This window comes from Triticum urartu, chromosome 3A (genome assembly GCF_056163025.1).
Source record: "Triticum urartu cultivar PI428250 chromosome 3A, HENAU_Tu73, whole genome shotgun sequence".
Taxonomy (NCBI): Eukaryota; Viridiplantae; Streptophyta; class Magnoliopsida; order Poales; family Poaceae; genus Triticum; species Triticum urartu.
In genome coordinates, this window is record NC_141875.1 from 483,298,265 (window position 1) to 483,309,482 (window position 11,218).

Sequence of the window (11,218 nt, forward strand, 5' to 3'; positions counted from 1 at the left end):
TGTTGTCGTCCACATCGGCCCCGCCCTTCGACTCGAGCCTGGGAGGTCTCTTCCATCGCCATCGACAAATTCATCGCCTTCACCGCGTCCCCGACCTCGCCTTGGAGCTCGCAGTGAACTCCTCTCCCAATCCCCCTGCTTTCCCCTTTGATTTGTCGCTGTATGCGCCGCCCCACGAGCACCAGTCGCCATTGCCGGAGTTGGCCCGTCCATACCCCTAGTCGTGCCCTCATGCGTGCTCGCGCTGTGCCTCCTCCGCATGCCTCGCCCCTGAACGTCTCCAGCCCTGGTCGCACGCCCGCTCTTGGCCGCCATGGTCGCCGGCGCCGCGAGCCACCGTGCGTGCTCGCGCACGGACCCTCCTCCCTTTCCTCTCCTCGGGTCGACCCGGCCGCCCCCGCTCATCCTGCGCGTGCAGCACCGCCGCACTCCTCGCGCTCGCCCCTGCTCACCGCGTGCCTACAGCCGCCGGCCACCTCTCCTCCGCCCCGCCGCCTTGTTCCGGCCGGCGCGCGCGCGCCCCTGGCCGTCGACACCCGCGCCCAACTCCTCCCCCCCACGCGCGCTGCACCGCTGCCGCTACCGCCAGCGACCGCCTCTGGCCGGCCTGCTAGCTGCAGGTGCCCCGCCGCCCGCGCGCCCAGCTCGCCTTGCCGGCGTGCGCCCTCCGCCGCTCGCCTCGGCCTCCTGCTCCTGCCGCCCCGCTGATGCCCCGCCTACTTCCACCCCCAGCGCCCGCGCGCTGTCGCCCTGCGCCCGCTCCGCCTGCTGCGGCCGGCCGGCGAGCCTCGCCCCGCCGCGCCGGGCTTCGGCCCCGACGGACGCCCACGCTCACCTTGGGTTGCCCAGCGCCCGCACCCGGTTTGGCCTTTGGCCCAGTGACCAGTGGGCCCTAGCCCCTGGTTTAAAAAAACAACGACAATAAAAAAACAAGATTCATTAGAGCAACCAAGATCGAGAAGATTCGTTAGAATTTCGTAAACAACTTTCCCCCTTACTCCACCTCTTAAATCTCGGGACGAGATTTCTTGTAGTGGAGGAGATTTGTGACACCCCGATAGTTAAGCTACAGCAAACCCCTGTTAATGATGCTAGGTCATCGTAATTAAAATTTTGCTACACCTCACTCGTTTCAAAATTAGTTCAAATACATATTCGAAAATTCAAATTTAAAATGGAAATCAAATAATTTAAAACTTCAAAAGTAAAATAAAAATGTTGGTGGTGTTGCCAATATTCACTAAGGATTTATCATGTAAAAATCAACGTCATTTGAATTCACAAAATACCCCTAGGAATTATGACAGTGGACCAGCATCAAATTAATTGGCCTTTTCAATTACTAAAAATACTTCAACAGTTAAAAATGCTCTAAAACTTTTTGTGACACCCCAACATATTGTAAATAAATTATGTGCTAAGTTTCGTGTTTTAAAAAATTCAATGGGTAGCTCAAACTATTGCAAAACAGTAAAGAAAATAGGAAATAGTCAAATAAAAAGAAAAATGAAACTAGATAGAAAAATATGGAAAATCTATCTACTGTTGGACTGGATCTCAAGTGCACAAGGAGGCCCAGCCCAATGATACGTCTCCAATGTATCTATAATTTTTGATTGCTCCATGCTATGTTATCTACTATTTTGGGCAATATTGGGCTTTATTATCCATTTTTATATTATTTTTGGGACTAACCTATTAACCGGAGGCCCAGCCCAGAATTGCTATTTTTTTTTGCCTATTTCAGTGTTTCAAAGAAAAGGAATATCAAACGGAGTCGAAACGGAACGAAATCAACTGGAGAAGTTATTTTTGGAAGGAAAGCTACCAGATGGACTTGGACCCCATGTCAGGAGCCAAGGGAGGTGCTCACGAGGGTGGGGGGCGCCCCCCCTAGGGCGCGCCCCCTGCCTCGTGGGGCCCCCGAAGCTCCACCGACGTACTTCCTACACCCAAATATACTCACGTACCCTAAAACTTCCAGAACAGAGATTAGATCGGGAGTTCTGCCGCAAGAAGCCTCCGTAGCCACCGAAAACAAATCTAGACCCATTCCGGCACCCTGCCGGAGGGGGAATCCTTCTCCGGTGGCCATCTTCATCATCCCGGTGCTCTCCATGACGAGGAGGGAGTAGTTCTCCCTCGGGGCTGAGGGTATGTACCAGTAGCTATGTGTTTGATCTCTCTCTCTCTCTCTCTCGTGTTCTTGAGATGATACGATCTTGATGTATCGTGAGCTTTGCTATTATATTTGGATCCTATGATGTTTCTTCCCCCCTCTACTCTCTTGTAATGAATTGAGTTTCCCCTTTGAAGTTATCTTATCGGATTGAGTCTTTAAAGATTTGAGAACACTTGATGTATGTCTTGCCGTGCGTATCTATGGTGATAATGGGATACCACGTGATTCACTTGATGTATGTTTTGGTGATCAACTTGCGGGTTCCGCTCATGAACCTATGCATAGGGGTTGGCACACGTTTTCGTCGTGATTCTCCGGTAGGAACATTGGGGCACTCTTTGAGGTCCTATGTGTTGGTTGAATAGATGAATATGAGATTGTGTGACACATATCGTATAATCATACCCACGGATACTTGAGGTGACATTGGAGTATCTAGGTGATATTAGGGTTTTGGTTGATTTGTGTCTTAAGGTGTTATTCTAGTATGAACTCTAGGGCTGTTTGTGACACTTATATGAATAGCCCAACGGATTGATTGGAAAGAATAACTTTGAGGTGGTTTCGTACCCTACCATAATCTCTTCGTTCGTTCTCTGCTATTAGTGACTTTGGAGTGACTCTTTGTTGCATGTTGAGGGATAGTTATGTGATCCAATTATGCTATTATTGTTGAGAGGACTTGCACTAGTGAAAGTATGAACCCTAGGCCTTGTTTCAACACATTGCAATACCGTTTACGCTCACTTTTATCATTAGTTACCTTGCTGTTTCTGTATTTTCAGATTACAAAAACCTTTATCTACCATCCATATTGCACTTGTATCACCATCTCTTCGCCGAACTAGTGCACCTATACAATTTACCATTGCATTGGGTGTGTTGGGGACACAAGAGACTCTTTGTTATTTGGTTGCAGGGTTGCTTGAGAGAGACCATCTTCATCCTACGCCTCCTACGGATTGATAAACCTTAGGTCATCCACTTGAGGGAAATTTGCTACTGTTCTACAAGCCTCTGCACTTGGAGGCCCAACAACGTCTACAAGAAGAAGGTTGTGTAGTAGACATCAAGCTCTTTTCTGGCACCGTTGCTGGGGAGGTGAGTGCTTGAAGGTATATCTTTAGATCTTGCAATCGAGTCTTTTTGTTTCTTGTTTTATCACTAGTTTAGTTTATGAAAGAAAACTATAAAAAATGGAATTGAGTTTGTCTCATACGCTTCACATTTTTAATATCTTCCATGAGTATGATGGAAAGGAAAATTGTGCTCAAATACTAGAAGAAGAATTACATAGAATGCTTGGCATAAAATATGTGAATGATGAGCATGATTGCAATGTTGTTAGTATGAATTCTTTGAATATCCATGATACTAATGATGATTGCACTAGTTATGATGAAAATGCCTCCTATAAACATGTAATTTTCGTGGAGTGCATTGGGTTTGTAAGTACACACCAAAAAGGGAAGATAGATATTGCAAGAAGCATAAGTACCTAGAAACTAAATTGTTGCAAGAAATACTAGATGATTGTGCTGAAAATTTAAATTTTCTTAGCCATACTTGTGAACTTTGCAATGAACGTGGTCATTTAGCTATCCGATGCAAATTGTTTCATGATCTAATCGTGTCCAAAAATTGTGATGACTTGATTTCCCTTGCACATTATAATGAACTTAATTTGCTTATGGGTTATGAAGAAATGAAACGTTTAACTAATCATCTTCCAGAATTTGCCCGTTACAAACTTCTTGGCTTTGATCTAGATGGAATTTATATGTATTGTGCGGTGAATTGCACTAAAAATCCTTATATTGCCAATTACATAAAGAAAATAAAACAACTAGATGATGAAGAGAATACTAATGAAAGGGAAGAGGCTTCCCAATACCCTCCTATTATTTCTTATGATGAATCAGGTAACGAGGAGGAGCCTCCTATTCAATCAATCTCATTAATAAGGAGCTACAAAAAGAGGATTGAACCCACACATGATGTGGTGAAGAAGAAGAAAAGAAAAAGGAAGAGAGGTAAAAAGATATCTCTCTCAAATAATGCTGCTCCTATTACTATCGTGCCTCATGAAAATATAATTGTGGAAGATAATGATACTTCTTATGATCTTGAAAATCTTTTTGGCACTTTCTTGGAAGAATATGATAATTGCTATACTATTGGTGCTATCCATACTATTAATGATGAGAGTGATTATGTTTATAATATGAAAAGGCACAAGCTTGGGTATGCTATGTTTGATGAAGATGATGTTTTTGAGAATATATTTGCTACAATTAATGTTTTTCCCAAGCTTGGGGATGCTACGCTTAATGAAGATGATATTTTTAGTATCCCAAGTTTTGATATGCAAATTTATTATGATAATAACATGCCTCCTACTTATGATAATTATCGTGATGATGCATATGCTATAAAAAGTAGTGAGGATTATATTTATAAAACTTGTCATGATTATGGTTACCCCTTTTCTGAACATTACTCTTTTAATGTGGAAACAATTTATAGTATCCAAGTCTCTTATGATACTCCCGCTATCCCGAATGATAAGAATTTTGCTTATGTGGAGAGTAATAAAATTTCTATGCTTGTAGATCATGAAAAGAATGCTTTAGGTGCTGGTTATATTGTTGAATTCATTCATTATGCTACTGAAAATTATTATTAGGGAGGAACATATGCTTGTAGGAATTGCAATAATATCAAGTTCCCTCTCTATGTGCTTAAAGTTTTGAAGTTATGCTTGTTTTACCCTCCTATGCTAGTTGATTATTGTTCCCACAAGTTGTTTTCTCACAAAACCCCTATGCATAGTAAGTGGTTTAGACTTAAATTTGCTATTCATATTCTTCATGATGCTCTCTTTATGTTACAATTCGTATCCTTTATGTGAGCATCATTGAAATCATCATGCCTAGCTAGGGGCGTTAAACGGTAGCGCTTGTTGGGATGCAACCCAACTTTATTTTTGTTCCTTGCTTTTTGTTCCTGTTTGGTAATAAATAATTCATATAGCCTCTGTATAGATGTGGTTTTATGCTTTTAATTAGTTTTTGTGCCAAGTAGAACCTTTGGGAAGAATTGGGGAAAGTCTTGTTGATCATGCTGTAAAAAACAGAAACTTTAGCGCCCACGAGAATTGCTGCCATTTTTATTTGGAAAGTGATATTTAGTTAATTCGTTTTGAATATGATTAATAGATAAATTACTCAGGTCCAGAAATTTATTTGAGAATATTATGAGTTCCAGAAGTATACGTTTGATTACTATAGACTATTCTGTTTTTGACATATTCTGTTTTTCATATGTTGTTTACTTATTTTGATGAATCTATGGCTAGTAAAAGAGTTTATAAACCATAGATAAGTTGGAATACAGTAGGTTTAACACAAATATAAATAAATAATGAGTTCATTATAGTACCTTATGATGGTGATTTGCTTTCTTATACTAACGTAGCTTACGAGTTTTCTGTTAAGTTTTGTGTTGTGAAGTTTTCAAGTTTTGGGTAAGGATTCGATGGACTATGGAATAAGGAGTGGCAAGAGCCTAAGATTGGGGATTCCCAAGGCACCCCAAGGTAATATTCAAGGACAACCAAAAGCCTAAGCTTGGGGATGCCCTGGAATGCATCCCCTCTTTCGTCTTCGTTCATCGGTAACTTTACTTGGAGCTATATTTTTATTCGCCACATGATATGTGTTTTGCTTGGAGCGTCATTTTATTTTGTTTTGTTTTGCTTGCTGTTTGAATAAAATACCAAGATCTTAAATTCTTAAATGTTAGAGAGTCTTCACACAGTTGCATAATTATTCGACTACTCATTGAGCTTCACTTATATCTTTCAGAGTAGTTTGTCATTTGCTCTAGTGCTTCACTTATATCTTTTTAGAGCACGGTGGTGGTTTTATTTTGTAGAAATAAATGAAATCTCATGCTTCACTTAGATTATTTTGAGAGTCTTAATAGCATGGTAATTTGCTTAAAATCCTAATATGCCAGGTATTCAAGATTAACAATAAAACTTTCTTATGAGTGTGTTGAATACTAAGAAAAGTTTGATGCTTGATGATTGTTTTGAGATATGGAGGTAAAAATATCAAAGTCATGCTAGTTGAGTAGTTGTGAAATTGAGAAATACTTGTGTTGAAGTTTGCAAGTCCCGTAGCATGCACGTATGGTAAACGTTATGCAACAGATTTCAAACATGAGGTGTTATTTGATTGTCTTCCTTATGAGTGGCGGTCGGGGACGAGCGATGGTCTTTTCCTACCAATCCATCCCCCTAGGAGCATGCGCGTAATACTTTGGTTTTTGATGGCTTGTAGATTTTTGCAATAAGTATGATAGTTCTTTATGACTAATGTTGAGTCCATGGATTATACGAACTCTCACCCTTCCATCCTTGCTAGCCTCTTCGGTACCGTGCATTGCCCTTTCTCACATTGAGAGTTGGCGCAAACTTCGCCGGTGCATCCAAACCCCGTGATATGATATGCTCTGTCACACATAAACCTCCTTATATCTTCCTCAAAACAGCCACCATACCTACCTATTATGGCATTTCCATAGCCATTCCGAGATATATTGCCATGCAACTTTCCACCATTCCATTTATTATGACACGCATCATCATTGTCATATTGCTTTGCATGATCATGTAGTTGACATCGTATTTGTGGCAAAGCCACCATCCATAATTTTTCATACATGTCACACTTGATTCATCGCAATCCCGGTACACCGCCGTAGGCATTCATATAGAGTCATCTTTGTTCTAGTATCGAGTTGTAATCATTGAGTTGTAAATAAATAGAAGTGTGATGATCATCATTTTCTAGAGCATTGTCCCAAGTGAGGAATAAAAAATAAAAAGGGAAAGGCCATAAAAAGAAGAGAAGGCCCAAAAAAAGGGAGAAAGGCCATAAAAAAGAGAAGGCCCAAAAAATGAAAATGATAGAAAAAGGGAGAAGGGACAATGCTACTATCCTTTTACCACACTTGTGCTTCAAAGTAGCACCATGATCTTCATAGTAGAGAGTCTCTTGTTTTGTCACTTTCATATACTAGTGGGAATTTTTCATTATAGAACTTGGCTTGTATATTCCAACAATGGGCCTCCTCAAGTGCCCTAGGTCTTCGTGAGCAAGCAAGTTGGATGCACACCCACTTAGTTTCTTTTGTTGAGCTTTCATACATTTATAGCTCTAGTGCATCCGTTGCATGGCAATCCCTACTCCTTGCATTAACATCAATCGGTGGGCATCTCCATAGCCCATTGATTAGCCTCATTGATGTGAGACTTTCCCCTTTTTGTCTTCTCCACATAACCCCCTCATTATATTCTATTCCACCCATAGTGCTATATCCATGGCTCGCGCTCATGTATTGCGTGAAAGTTTATGAGTTTGAGATTACTAAAGTATGAAACAATTGCTTGGCTTGTCATCGGGGTTGTGCATGATGAGAGCATTCTTGTGTGACGAAAAAGAAACATGACTAAACTATATGATTTTGTAGGGATGAACTTTCTTTGGCCATGTTATTTTGAGAAGACATAATTGCTTAGTTAGTATGCTTGAAGTATTATCATTTTTATGTCAATATGAACGTTTGTCTTGAATCTTTCAAATCTGAATATTCATACCACAATTAAGAAGAATTGCATTGAAATTATGCCAACTAGCATTCCACATCAAAAATTCTTTCTTTTATCATTTACCTACTCGAGGACGAGCAGGAATTTAGCTTGGGGATGCTTGATACGTCTCCAACGTATCTATAATTTTTTATTGCTCCATGCTATGTTATCTACTGTTTTGGGAAATATTGGGCTTTATTATCCACTTTTATATTATTTTTGGGACTAACATATTAACCAGAGGCCCAACCCAGAATTGTTGCTTTTTGCCTATTTCAGTGTTTCGAAGAAAAGGAATATCAAACAGAGTCGAAACAGAACGAAATTAACTAGAGAAGTTATTTTTGGAAGGAAAGCTACCGGATGGACTTGGACCCCACGTCATGAGCCAAGGGAGGTGTTCACGAGGGTGGGGGGCGCGCCCCCTAGGGTGCCGCCTTGCCTCGTGGGCCCCCCGAAGCTCCACCGACGTACTTCCTGCACCCATATATACTCATGTACCCTAAAACTTCCACAACAGAGATTAGATCGGGAGTTCCGCCGCCAGAAGCCTCCGTAGCCACCGAAAACCAATGTAGACCCGTTCCGGCACCCGGCCGGAGGGGGAATCCTTCTCCGGTGGCCATCTTCATCATCCCGGTGCTCTCCATGACGAGGAGGGAGTAGTTCTCCCTCGGGGCCAAGGGTATGTACCAGTAGCTATGTGTTTGATCTCTCTCTCTCTCGTGTTCCTGAGATGATATGATCTTGATGTATCGCGAGCTTTGCTATTATATTTGGATCCTATGATGTTTCTTCCCCCCTCTACTCTCTTGTAATGAATTGAGTTTCCCCTTTGAAGTTATCTTATCGGATTGAGTCTTTAAAGATTTGAGAACACTTGATGTATGTCTTGTCGTGCGTATCTGTGGTGACAATGGGATACCACGTGATTCACTTGATGTATGTTTTGGTGATCAACTTGCGGGTTCCGCACATGAACCTATGCATAGGGGTTGGCATACGTTTCCGTCGTGATTCTCCAGTAGGAACTTTCGGGCACTCTTTGAGGTCCTTTGTGTTGGTTGAATATATGAATATGAGATTGTGTGACGCATATCGTATAATCATACCCACGGATACTTGAGGTGACATTGGAGTATCTAGGTGACATTAGGGTTTTGGTTGATTTGTGTCTTAAGGTGTTATTCTAGTATGAACTCTAGGGCTGTTTGTGACACTTATATGAATAGCCCAACGGATTGATTGGAAAGAATAACTTTGAGGTGGTTTCGTACCCTACCATAATCTCTTCGTTCGTTCTCTGCTATTAGTGACTTTGGAGTGACTCTTTGTTGCATGTTGAGGGATAGTTATGTGATCCAATTATGCTATTATTGTTGAGAGGACTTGCACTAGTGAAAGTATGAACCCTAGGCCTTGTTTCAACACATTGCAATACCGTTTACGCTCACTTTTATCATTAGTTACCTTGCTGTTTCTGTATTTTCAGATTACAAAAACCTTTATCTACCATCCATATTGCACTTGTATCACCATCTCTTCGCCGAACTAGTGCACCTATACAATTTACCATTGCATTGGGTGTGTTGGGGACACAAGAGACTCTTTGTTATTTGGTTGCAGGGTTGCTTGAGAGAGACCATCTTCATCCTACGCCTCCTACGGATTGATGAACCTTAGGTCATCCACTTGAGGAAAAATTGCTACTATCCTACAAACCTCTGCACTTGGAGGCCCAACAACGTCTACAAGAAGAAGGTTGTGTGGTAGACATCACCCAACTATGGGTCACCTCCCACATTTGCTACAGTGGAGGCTGGAGGCATGGAGGCCATCCGCCATGGCCACCGGCCACGCGCCGGCCATCCCGTGGCCTTTCCCCGTCCCAGACGCCTACAAGGCCTTCCCCAAGCCCCTCCCCGAAACCCTAACCTTCTCATTCTCTCCCCCTTGCGTCTTGCTCTCCTCCCCGTCTGCGTCCTAGCTCAACCGAACCCCATCGTCGTCGTTGCGTCGTCGTTGCCGTGACCACTGGCCATCCCTCGCCATCGTGAGACGCCCAGGGGGACCGCCATCGTCGTCCACATCAGCCCCGCCCTTCGACTCGAGCGGGGGAGGTCTCTGCCATCGCCATCGACGCGGTCTTCAACCTCCGGCCACTGTGATGCCATCAACGAATTCATCGCCTTCACTGCGTCCCCGGCCTCCCCGACCTCGCCTTTGAGCTCGCAGTGAGCTCCTCTCCCAACCCCCTGCTTTTCCCCTTCGATTTGTCGCCGTATGTGTCGCCCCACGAGTACCAGTCGCCATGGCCGGAGTTGGCCCGTCCATACCCCTAGTCACGCCCTCGCGCGTGCTCGCGCTGCGCCTCCTCCGCATGCCTCGCCCCCGAACGTCTCCAGCCGCGACGCCCATCCGCGCCCTCCGACTGCAGCCCTGGCCGCACGCCCGCTCTTGGCCTCCATGGTCGCCGGCGCCGCGAGCCACCGTGCGTGCTCGCGCACAGACCCCCTCCCTTTCCTCTCCTCGGGTCGACCCGGCCGCCCCCGCTCATCCTGCGCGTGCAGCGCCGCCGCACTCCTCGCGCTCGCCCCTGCTCACCATGTGCCGGCGCGCCCCCGCTGCCCTGCGCGCGCCTACAGCTGCCGGCCACCTCTCCTCCGCCCCGCCGCCTTGTTCCGGCCGGCGCGCGCGGCCCCTGGCCATCAGCACCCGCGCCCGACTCCCCCCCCCCCCCCGCGCGCGCTGCACCGCTGTCGCTACCGCCGGTGGCCGCCTCTGGCCACCCTGCTGGCTGCAGGTGCCGCGCCGCCCGCGCGCCCAGCTCGCCTTGCCGGCGCGCGCACTCCACCGCTCGCCCCGGCCTCCTGCTCCTGCTGCCCCGCTGATGCCCCGCCTGCTGCCGCCCCCAGCGCCCGTGTGCCGTCGCCCTGCGCCTGCCTCCGCCTGCTGCGGCCGGCCGGCGAGCCTCGCCCCGCCGCGTCCGGATTCGGCCTCGACGGGCGCCCACGCTCGCCCCGGGTTGCCCAGCGCCCGCGCCCGGTTTGGCCTTTGGCCCAGTGACCAGTGGGGCCCAGCCCCTGGTTTAAAAAAACAACAACAATAAAAAACAATAACCAAAAAATAAATAAATAGATTAATTAATTAATTAAGGGATTAATTAACCTAATTACTGTAGCTTAATTAGTTAATTAACATGTGATTAGCTTGATGTGTCAATGACAGTAGGGCCCCACCACTAATTAGACTGATTTAAGCAAATTGATAAAACACATGTGGCATTGACATGCGGGACCCGCAAGCACTATTCATTGTGTTGACCAGTCTTTGTTGACTGGGTCAACTGGGCCATCTGACCCCACCCGTCAGCCCCT